Raw genomic sequence first — 13125 nt, 5'->3', positions numbered from 1 at the left:
CCTGGTAAGAGATGGAAGATGAGGAACATTTATTGATCTTGAGTAAAATCCCTTTTGACGAGGGGCACATAATATGGGGCTGCACAATGATGAGAAGATTCATAATGACAGGGGATTTGCCTTGAGCTTACAATTGCCATCAGTAATGTGGATTAGCAGAAGTGACATGATAAAACTTTAAAGAATCAGACCACTGGAACACCAGGAGGCAATTTCTGCATTGGCCGGGAATCGGACCCGGGTCTCCCGCGTGGGAGGCGAGAATTCTACCACTGAACCACCAATGCTCGGCCTCCTCAAAAAGACACGCCCCTGTGGGATCGATACGAACAGGGAGTGAAGGTATGCTTCCTGGTAAGAGATGGAAGATGAGGAACATTTATTGATCTTGAGTAAAATCCCTTTTGACGAGGGGCACATAATATGGGGCTGCACAATGATGAGAAGATTCATAATGACAGAATGACAGGGGATTTGCCTTGAGCTTACAATTGCCATCAGTAATGTGGATTAGCAGGAGTGACATTACAAGGGATTAAAGAACCAGACCTCTGGCACACCAGAAGTCAATTTCTGCATTGGCCGGGAATCGGACCCGGGTCTCCCGCGTGGCAGGCGAGAATTCTACCACTGAACCACCAATGCTCGGCCTCCTCAAAAAGACACGCCCCTGTGGGATCGATATGAACAGGGAGTGAAGGTATGCTTCCTGGTAAGAGATGGAAGATGAGGAACATTTATTGATCTTGAGTAAAATCCCTTTTGACGAGGGGCACATAATATGGGGCTGCACAATGATGAGAAGATTCATAATGACAGGGGATTTGCCTTGAGCTTACAATTGCCATCAGTAATGTGGATTAGCAGAAGTGACATGATAAAACTTTAAAGAATCAGACCACTGGAACACCAGGAGGCAATTTCTGCATTGGCCGGGAATCGGACCCGGGTCTCCCGCGTGGGAAGCGAGAATTCTACCACTGAACCACCAATGCTCGGCCTCCTCAAGAAGACACGCCCCTGTGTGATCGATACGAACAGGGAGTGAAGGTATGCTTCCTGGTAAGAGATGGAAGATGAGGAACATTTATTGATCTTGAGTAAAATCCCTTTTGACGAGGAGCACATAATATGGGGCTGCACAATGATGAGAAGATTCATAATGACAGAATGACAGGGGATTTGCCTTGAGCTTACAATTGCCATCAGTAATGTGGATTAGCAGGAGTGACATTACAAGGGATTAAAGAACCAGACCTCTGGCACACCAGAAGTCAATTTCTGCATTGGCCGGGAATCGGACCCGGGTCTCCCGCGTGGCAGGCGAGAATTCTACCACTGAACCACCAATGCTCGTCCTCCTCAAAAAGACACGCCCCTGTGGGATCGATACGAACAGGGAGTGAAGGTATGCTTCCTGGTAAGAGATGGAAGATGAGGAACATTTATTGATCTTGAGTAAAATCCCTTTTGACGAGGGGCACATAATATGGGGCTGCACAATGATGAGAAGATTCATAATGACAGGGGATTTGCCTTGAGCTTACAATTGCCATCAGTAATGTGGATTAGCAGAAGTGACATGATAAAACTTTAAAGAATCAGACCACTGGAACACCAGGAGGCAATTTCTGCATTGGCCGGGAATCGGACCCGGGTCTCCCGCGTGGGAAGCGAGAATTCTACCACTGAACCACCAATGCTCGGCCTCCTCAAGAAGACACGCCCCTGTGTGATCGATACGAACAGGGAGTGAAGGTATGCTTCCTGGTAAGAGATGGAAGATGAGGAACATTTATTGATCTTGAGTAAAATCCCTTTTGACGAGGGGCACATAATATGGGGCTGCACAATGATGAGAAGATTCATAATGACAGAATGACAGGGGATTTGCCTTGAGCTTACAATTGCCATCAGTAATGTGGATTAGCAGGAGTGACATTACAAGGCATTAAAGAACCAGACCTCTGGCACACCAGAAGTCAATTTCTGCATTGGCCGGGAATCGGACCCGGGTCTCCCGCGTGGCAGGCGAGAATTCTACCACTGAACCACCAATGCTCGGCCTCCTCAAAAAGACACGCCCCTGTGGGATCGATACGAACAGGGAGTGAAGGTATGCTTCCTGGTAAGAGATGGAAGATGAGGAACATTTATTGATCTTGAGTAAAATCCCTTTTGACGAGGGGCACATAATATGGGGCAGCAAAATGATGAGAAGATTCATAATGACAGAATGACAGGGGACTTGCCTTGAGCTTACAATTGCCATCAGTAATGTGGATTAGCAGGAGTGACATTACAAGGGATTAAAGAACCAGACCTCTGGCACACCAGAAGTCAATTTCTGCATTGGCCGGGAATCGGACCCGGGTCTCCCGCGTGGCAGGCGAGAATTCTACCACTGAACCACCAATGCTCGGCCTCCTCAAAAAGACACGCCCCTGTGGGATCGATACGAACAGGGAGTGAAGGTATGCTTCCTGGTAAGAGATGGAAGATGAGGAACATTTATTGATCTTGAGTAAAATCCCTTTTGACGAGGGGCACATAATATGGGGCTGCACAATGATGAGAAGATTCATAATGACAGGGGATTTGCCTTGAGCTTACAATTGCCATCAGTAATGTGGATTAGCAGAAGTGACATGATAAAACTTTAAAGAACCAGACCACTGGAACACCAGAAGTCAATTTCTGCATTGGCCGGGAATCGGACCCGGGTCTCCCGCGTGGCAGGCGAGAATTCTACCACTGAACCACCAATGCTCGGCCTCCTCAAAAAGACACGCCCCTGTGGGATCGATACGAACAGGGAGTGAAGGTATGCTTCCTGGTAAGAGATGGAAGATGAGGAACATTTATTGATCTTGAGTAAAATCCCTTTTGACGAGGGGCACATAATATGGGGCTGCACAATGATGAGAAGATTCATAATGACAGGGGATTTGCCTTGAGCTTACAATTGCCATCAGTAATGTGGATTAGCAGAAGTGACATGATAAAACTTTAAAGAACCAGACCACTGGAACACCAGAAGTCAATTTCTGCATTGGCCGGGAATCGGACCCGGGTCTCCCGCGTGGCAGGCGAGAATTCTACCACTGAACCACCAATGCTCGGCCTCCTCAAAAAGACACGCCCCTGTGGGATCGATACGAACAGGGAGTGAAGGTATGCTTCCTGGTAAGAGATGGAAGATGAGGAACATTTATTGATCTTGAGTAAAATCCCTTTTGACGAGGGGCACATAATATGGGGCTGCAAAATGATGAGAAGATTCATAATGACAGAATGACAGGGGACTTGCCTTGAGCTTACAATTGCCATCAGTAATGTGGATTAGCAGGAGTGACATTACAAGGGATTAAAGAACCAGACCTCTGGCACACCAGAAGTCAATTTCTGCATTGGCTGGGAATCGGACCCGGGTCTCCCGCGTGGCAGGCGAGAATTCTACCACTGAACCACCAATGCTCGGCCTCCTCAAAAAGACACGCCCCTGTGGGATCGATACGAACAGGGAGTGAAGGTATGCTTCCTGGTAAGAGATGGAAGATGAGGAACATTTATTGATCTTGAGTAAAATCCCTTTTGACGAGGGGCACATAATATGGGGCTGCACAATGATGAGAAGATTCATAATGACAGGGGATTTGCCTTGAGCTTACAATTGCCATCAGTAATGTGGATTAGCAGAAGTGACATGATAAAACTTTAAAGAACCAGACCACTGGAACACCAGAAGTCAATTTCTGCATTGGCCGGGAATCGGACCCGGGTCTCCCGCGTGGCAGGCGAGAATTCTACCACTGAACCACCAATGCTCGGCCTCCTCAAAAAGACACGCCCCTGTGGGATCGATACGAACAGGGAGTGAAGGTATGCTTCCTGGTAAGAGATGGAAGATGAGGAACATTTATTGATCTTGAGTAAAATCCCTTTTGACGAGGGGCACATAATATGGGGCTGCACAATGATGAGAAGATTCATAATGACAGGGGATTTGCCTTGAGCTTACAATTGCCATCAGTAATGTGGATTAGCAGAAGTGACATGATAAAACTTTAAAGAACCAGACCACTGGAACACCAGAAGTCAATTTCTGCATTGGCCGGGAATCGGACCCGGGTCTCCCGCGTGGCAGGCGAGAATTCTACCACTGAACCACCAATGCTCGGCCTCCTCAAAAAGACACGCCCCTGTGGGATCGATACGAACAGGGAGTGAAGGTATGCTTCCTGGTAAGAGATGGAAGATGAGGAACATTTATTGATCTTGAGTAAAATCCCTTTTGACGAGGGGCACATAATATGGGGCTGCACAATGATGAGAAGATTCATAATGACAGGGGATTTGCCTTGAGCTTACAATTGCCATCAGTAATGTGGATTAGCAGAAGTGACATGATAAAACTTTAAAGAATCAGACCACTGGAACACCAGGAGGCAATTTCTGCATTGGCCGGGAATCGGACCCGGGTCTCCCGCGTGGCAGGCGAGAATTCTACCACTGAACCACCAATGCTCGGCCTCCTCAAAAAGACACGCCCCTGTGGGATCGATACGAACAGGGAGTGAAGGTATGCTTCCTGGTAAGAGATGGAAGATGAGGAACATTTATTGATCTTGAGTAAAATCCCTTTTGACGAGGGGCACATAATATGGGGCTGCACAATGATGAGAAGATTCATAATGACAGGGGATTTGCCTTGAGCTTACAATTGCCATCAGTAATGTGGATTAGCAGAAGTGACATGATAAAACTTTAAAGAACCAGACCACTGGCACACCAGAAGTCAATTTCTGCATTGGCCGGGAATCGGACCCGGGTCTCCCGCGTGGCAGGCGAGAATTCTACCACTGAACCACCAATGCTCGGCCTCCTCAAAAAGACACGCCCCTGTGGGATCGATACGAACAGGGAGTGAAGGTATGCTTCCTGGTAAGAGATGGAAGATGAGGAACATTTATTGATCTTGAGTAAAATCCCTTTTGACGAGGGGCACATAATATGGGGCTGCACAATGATGAGAAGATTCATAATGACAGGGGATTTGCCTTGAGCTTACAATTGCCATCAGTAATGTGGATTAGCAGAAGTGACATGATAAAACTTTAAAGAACCAGACCACTGGAACACCAGAAGTCAATTTCTGCATTGGCCGGGAATCGGACCCGGGTCTCCCGCGTGGCAGGCGAGAATTCTACCACTGAACCACCAATGCTCGGCCTCCTCAAAAAGACACGCCCCTGTGGGATCGATACGAACAGGGAGTGAAGGTATGCTTCCTGGTAAGAGATGGAAGATGAGGAACATTTATTGATCTTGAGTAAAATCCCTTTTGACGAGGGGCACATAATATGGGGCTGCACAATGATGAGAAGATTCATAATGACAGGGGATTTGCCTTGAGCTTACAATTGCCATCAGTAATGTGGATTAGCAGAAGTGACATGATAAAACTTTAAAGAATCAGACCACTGGAACACCAGGAGGCAATTTCTGCATTGGCCGGGAATCGGACCCGGGTCTCCCGCGTGGGAAGCGAGAATTCTACCACTGAACCACCAATGCTCGGCCTCCTCAAAAAGACACGCCCCTGTGGGATCGATACGAACAGGGAGTGAAGGTATGCTTCCTGGTAAGAGATGGAAGATGAGGAACATTTATTGATCTTGAGTAAAATCCCTTTTGACGAGGGGCACATAATATGGGGCTGCACAATGATGAGAAGATTCATAATGACAGGGGATTTGCCTTGAGCTTACAATTGCCATCAGTAATGTGGATTAGCAGAAGTGACATGATAAAACTTTAAAGAATCAGACCACTGGAACACCAGGAGGCAATTTCTGCATTGGCCGGGAATCGGACCCGGGTCTCCCGCGTGGCAGGCGAGAATTCTACCACTGAACCACCAATGCTCGGCCTCCTCAAAAAGACACGCCCCTGTGGGATCGATACGAACAGGGAGTGAAGGTATGCTTCCTGGTAAGAGATGGAAGATGAGGAACATTTATTGATCTTGAGTAAAATCCCTTTTGACGAGGGGCACATAATATGGGGCTGCACAATGATGAGAAGATTCATAATGACAGGGGATTTGCCTTGAGCTTACAATTGCCATCAGTAATGTGGATTAGCAGAAGTGACATGATAAAACTTTAAAGAACCAGACCACTGGAACACCAGAAGTCAATTTCTGCATTGGCCGGGAATCGGACCCGGGTCTCCCGCGTGGCAGGCGAGAATTCTACCACTGAACCACCAATGCTCGGCCTCCTCAAAAAGACACGCCCCTGTGGGATCGATACGAACAGGGAGTGAAGGTATGCTTCCTGGTAAGAGATGGAAGATGAGGAACATTTATTGATCTTGAGTAAAATCCCTTTTGACGAGGGGCACATAATATGGGGCTGCACAATGATGAGAAGATTCATAATGACAGGGGATTTGCCTTGAGCTTACAATTGCCATCAGTAATGTGGATTAGCAGAAGTGACATGATAAAACTTTAAAGAACCAGACCACTGGAACACCAGAAGTCAATTTCTGCATTGGCCGGGAATCGGACCCGGGTCTCCCGCGTGGCAGGCGAGAATTCTACCACTGAACCACCAATGCTCGGCCTCCTCAAAAAGACACGCCCCTGTGGGATCGATACGAACAGGGAGTGAAGGTATGCTTCCTGGTAAGAGATGGAAGATGAGGAACATTTATTGATCTTGAGTAAAATCCCTTTTGACGAGGGGCACATAATATGGGGCTGCACAATGATGAGAAGATTCATAATGACAGGGGATTTGCCTTGAGCTTACAATTGCCATCAGTAATGTGGATTAGCAGAAGTGACATGATAAAACTTTAAAGAATCAGACCACTGGAACACCAGGAGGCAATTTCTGCATTGGCCGGGAATCGGACCCGGGTCTCCCGCGTGGGAAGCGAGAATTCTACCACTGAACCACCAATGCTCGGCCTCCTCAAAAAGACACGCCCCTGTGGGATCGATACGAACAGGGAGTGAAGGTATGCTTCCTGGTAAGAGATGGAAGATGAGGAACATTTATTGATCTTGAGTAAAATCCCTTTTGACGAGGGGCACATAATATGGGGCTGCACAATGATGAGAAGATTCATAATGACAGGGGATTTGCCTTGAGCTTACAATTGCCATCAGTAATGTGGATTAGCAGAAGTGACATGATAAAACTTTAAAGAACCAGACCACTGGAACACCAGAAGTCAATTTCTGCATTGGCCGGGAATCGGACCCGGGTCTCCCGCGTGGCAGGCGAGAATTCTACCACTGAACCACCAATGCTCGGCCTCCTCAAAAAGACACGCCCCTGTGGGATCGATACGAACAGGGAGTGAAGGTATGCTTCCTGGTAAGAGATGGAAGATGAGGAACATTTATTGATCTTGAGTAAAATCCCTTTTGACGAGGGGCACATAATATGGGGCTGCACAATGATGAGAAGATTCATAATGACAGGGGATTTGCCTTGAGCTTACAATTGCCATCAGTAATGTGGATTAGCAGAAGTGACATGATAAAACTTTAAAGAATCAGACCACTGGAACACCAGAAGTCAATTTCTGCATTGGCCGGGAATCGGACCCGGGTCTCCCGCGTGGCAGGCGAGAATTCTACCACTGAACCACCAATGCTCGGCCTCCTCAAAAAGACACGCCCCTGTGGGATCGATACGAACAGGGAGTGAAGGTATGCTTCCTGGTAAGAGATGGAAGATGAGGAACATTTATTGATCTTGAGTAAAATCCCTTTTGACGAGGGGCACATAATATGGGGCTGCACAATGATGAGAAGATTCATAATGACAGGGGATTTGCCTTGAGCTTACAATTGCCATCAGTAATGTGGATTAGCAGAAGTGACATGATAAAACTTTAAAGAATCAGACCACTGGAACACCAGGAGGCAATTTCTGCATTGGCCGGGAATCGGACCCGGGTCTCCCGCGTGGGAAGCGAGAATTCTACCACTGAACCACCAATGCTCGGCCTCCTCAAAAAGACACGCCCCTGTGGGATCGATACGAACAGGGAGTGAAGGTATGCTTCCTGGTAAGAGATGGAAGATGAGGAACATTTATTGATCTTGAGTAAAATCCCTTTTGACGAGGGGCACATAATATGGGGCTGCACAATGATGAGAAGATTCATAATGACAGGGGATTTGCCTTGAGCTTACAATTGCCATCAGTAATGTGGATTAGCAGAAGTGACATGATAAAACTTTAAAGAATCAGACCACTGGAACACCAGGAGGCAATTTCTGCATTGGCCGGGAATCGGACCCGGGTCTCCCGCGTGGCAGGCGAGAATTCTACCACTGAACCACCAATGCTCGGCCTCCTCAAAAAGACACGCCCCTGTGGGATCGATACGAACAGGGAGTGAAGGTATGCTTCCTGGTAAGAGATGGAAGATGAGGAACATTTATTGATCTTGAGTAAAATCCCTTTTGACGAGGGGCACATAATATGGGGCTGCACAATGATGAGAAGATTCATAATGACAGGGGATTTGCCTTGAGCTTACAATTGCCATCAGTAATGTGGATTAGCAGAAGTGACATGATAAAACTTTAAAGAACCAGACCACTGGAACACCAGAAGTCAATTTCTGCATTGGCCGGGAATCGGACCCGGGTCTCCCGCGTGGCAGGCGAGAATTCTACCACTGAACCACCAATGCTCGGCCTCCTCAAAAAGACACGCCCCTGTGGGATCGATACGAACAGGGAGTGAAGGTATGCTTCCTGGTAAGAGATGGAAGATGAGGAACATTTATTGATCTTGAGTAAAATCCCTTTTGACGAGGGGCACATAATATGGGGCTGCACAATGATGAGAAGATTCATAATGACAGGGGATTTGCCTTGAGCTTACAATTGCCATCAGTAATGTGGATTAGCAGAAGTGACATGATAAAACTTTAAAGAACCAGACCACTGGAACACCAGAAGTCAATTTCTGCATTGGCCGGGAATCGGACCCGGGTCTCCCGCGTGGCAGGCGAGAATTCTACCACTGAACCACCAATGCTCGGCCTCCTCAAAAAGACACGCCCCTGTGGGATCGATACGAACAGGGAGTGAAGGTATGCTTCCTGGTAAGAGATGGAAGATGAGGAACATTTATTGATCTTGAGTAAAATCCCTTTTGACGAGGGGCACATAATATGGGGCTGCACAATGATGAGAAGATTCATAATGACAGGGGATTTGCCTTGAGCTTACAATTGCCATCAGTAATGTGGATTAGCAGAAGTGACATGATAAAACTTTAAAGAATCAGACCACTGGAACACCAGGAGGCAATTTCTGCATTGGCCGGGAATCGGACCCGGGTCTCCCGCGTGGGAAGCGAGAATTCTACCACTGAACCACCAATGCTCGGCCTCCTCAAAAAGACACGCCCCTGTGGGATCGATACGAACAGGGAGTGAAGGTATGCTTCCTGGTAAGAGATGGAAGATGAGGAACATTTATTGATCTTGAGTAAAATCCCTTTTGACGAGGGGCACATAATATGGGGCTGCACAATGATGAGAAGATTCATAATGACAGGGGATTTGCCTTGAGCTTACAATTGCCATCAGTAATGTGGATTAGCAGAAGTGACATGATAAAACTTTAAAGAATCAGACCACTGGAACACCAGGAGGCAATTTCTGCATTGGCCGGGAATCGGACCCGGGTCTCCCGCGTGGCAGGCGAGAATTCTACCACTGAACCACCAATGCTCGGCCTCCTCAAAAAGACACGCCCCTGTGGGATCGATACGAACAGGGAGTGAAGGTATGCTTCCTGGTAAGAGATGGAAGATGAGGAACATTTATTGATCTTGAGTAAAATCCCTTTTGACGAGGGGCACATAATATGGGGCTGCACAATGATGAGAAGATTCATAATGACAGGGGATTTGCCTTGAGCTTACAATTGCCATCAGTAATGTGGATTAGCAGAAGTGACATGATAAAACTTTAAAGAACCAGACCACTGGAACACCAGAAGTCAATTTCTGCATTGGCCGGGAATCGGACCCGGGTCTCCCGCGTGGCAGGCGAGAATTCTACCACTGAACCACCAATGCTCGGCCTCCTCAAAAAGACACGCCCCTGTGGGATCGATACGAACAGGGAGTGAAGGTATGCTTCCTGGTAAGAGATGGAAGATGAGGAACATTTATTGATCTTGAGTAAAATCCCTTTTGACGAGGGGCACATAATATGGGGCTGCACAATGATGAGAAGATTCATAATGACAGGGGATTTGCCTTGAGCTTACAATTGCCATCAGTAATGTGGATTAGCAGAAGTGACATGATAAAACTTTAAAGAATCAGACCACTGGAACACCAGGAGGCAATTTCTGCATTGGCCGGGAATCGGACCCGGGTCTCCCGCGTGGGAAGCGAGAATTCTACCACTGAACCACCAATGCTCGGCCTCCTCAAAAAGACACGCCCCTGTGGGATCGATACGAACAGGGAGTGAAGGTATGCTTCCTGGTAAGAGATGGAAGATGAGGAACATTTATTGATCTTGAGTAAAATCCCTTTTGACGAGGGGCACATAATATGGGGCTGCACAATGATGAGAAGATTCATAATGACAGGGGATTTGCCTTGAGCTTACAATTGCCATCAGTAATGTGGATTAGCAGAAGTGACATGATAAAACTTTAAAGAACCAGACCACTGGAACACCAGAAGTCAATTTCTGCATTGGCCGGGAATCGGACCCGGGTCTCCCGCGTGGCAGGCGAGAATTCTACCACTGAACCACCAATGCTCGGCCTCCTCAAAAAGACACGCCCCTGTGGGATCGATACGAACAGGGAGTGAAGGTATGCTTCCTGGTAAGAGATGGAAGATGAGGAACATTTATTGATCTTGAGTAAAATCCCTTTTGACGAGGGGCACATAATATGGGGCTGCACAATGATGAGAAGATTCATAATGACAGGGGATTTGCCTTGAGCTTACAATTGCCATCAGTAATGTGGATTAGCAGAAGTGACATGATAAAACTTTAAAGAATCAGACCACTGGAACACCAGAAGTCAATTTCTGCATTGGCCGGGAATCGGACCCGGGTCTCCCGCGTGGCAGGCGAGAATTCTACCACTGAACCACCAATGCTCGGCCTCCTCAAAAAGACACGCCCCTGTGGGATCGATACGAACAGGGAGTGAAGGTATGCTTCCTGGTAAGAGATGGAAGATGAGGAACATTTATTGATCTTGAGTAAAATCCCTTTTGACGAGGGGCACATAATATGGGGCTGCACAATGATGAGAAGATTCATAATGACAGGGGATTTGCCTTGAGCTTACAATTGCCATCAGTAATGTGGATTAGCAGAAGTGACATGATAAAACTTTAAAGAATCAGACCACTGGAACACCAGGAGGCAATTTCTGCATTGGCCGGGAATCGGACCCGGGTCTCCCGCGTGGGAAGCGAGAATTCTACCACTGAACCACCAATGCTCGGCCTCCTCAAAAAGACACGCCCCTGTGGGATCGATACGAACAGGGAGTGAAGGTATGCTTCCTGGTAAGAGATGGAAGATGAGGAACATTTATTGATCTTGAGTAAAATCCCTTTTGACGAGGGGCACATAATATGGGGCTGCACAATGATGAGAAGATTCATAATGACAGGGGATTTGCCTTGAGCTTACAATTGCCATCAGTAATGTGGATTAGCAGAAGTGACATGATAAAACTTTAAAGAATCAGACCACTGGAACACCAGGAGGCAATTTCTGCATTGGCCGGGAATCGGACCCGGGTCTCCCGCGTGGCAGGCGAGAATTCTACCACTGAACCACCAATGCTCGGCCTCCTCAAAAAGACACGCCCCTGTGGGATCGATATGAACAGGGAGTGAAGGTATGCTTCCTGGTAAGAGATGGAAGATGAGGAACATTTATTGATCTTGAGTAAAATCCCTTTTGACGAGGGGCACATAATATGGGGCTGCACAATGATGAGAAGATTCATAATGACAGGGGATTTGCCTTGAGCTTACAATTGCCATCAGTAATGTGGATTAGCAGAAGTGACATGATAAAACTTTAAAGAACCAGACCACTGGAACACCAGAAGTCAATTTCTGCATTGGCCGGGAATCGGACCCGGGTCTCCCGCGTGGCAGGCGAGAATTCTACCACTGAACCACCAATGCTCGGCCTCCTCAAAAAGACACGCCCCTGTGGGATCGATACGAACAGGGAGTGAAGGTATGCTTCCTGGTAAGAGATGGAAGATGAGGAACATTTATTGATCTTGAGTAAAATCCCTTTTGACGAGGGGCACATAATATGGGGCTGCACAATGATGAGAAGATTCATAATGACAGGGGATTTGCCTTGAGCTTACAATTGCCATCAGTAATGTGGATTAGCAGAAGTGACATGATAAAACTTTAAAGAACCAGACCACTGGAACACCAGAAGTCAATTTCTGCATTGGCCGGGAATCGGACCCGGGTCTCCCGCGTGGCAGGCGAGAATTCTACCACTGAACCACCAATGCTCGGCCTCCTCAAAAAGACACGCCCCTGTGGGATCGATACGAACAGGGAGTGAAGGTATGCTTCCTGGTAAGAGATGGAAGATGAGGAACATTTATTGATCTTGAGTAAAATCCCTTTTGACGAGGGGCACATAATATGGGGCTGCACAATGATGAGAAGATTCATAATGACAGGGGATTTGCCTTGAGCTTACAATTGCCATCAGTAATGTGGATTAGCAGAAGTGACATGATAAAACTTTAAAGAATCAGACCACTGGAACACCAGGAGGCAATTTCTGCATTGGCCGGGAATCGGACCCGGGTCTCCCGCGTGGGAAGCAAGAATTCTACCACTGAACCACCAATGCTCGGCCTCCTCAAAAAGACACGCCCCTGTGGGATCGATACGAACAGGGAGTGAAGGTATGCTTCCTGGTAAGAGATGGAAGATGAGGAACATTTATTGATCTTGAGTAAAATCCCTTTTGACGAGGGGCACATAATATGGGGCTGCACAATGATGAGAAGATTCATAATGACAGGGGATTTGCCTTGAGCTTACAATT

Source organism: Rutilus rutilus (assembly GCF_951802725.1).
Source record: "Rutilus rutilus genome assembly, chromosome: 10".
NCBI classification, from domain to species: domain Eukaryota; kingdom Metazoa; phylum Chordata; class Actinopteri; order Cypriniformes; family Leuciscidae; genus Rutilus; species Rutilus rutilus.
The sequence above is the reverse complement of the archived record's forward strand: the minus strand, read 5'-3'. Positions refer to the sequence as shown.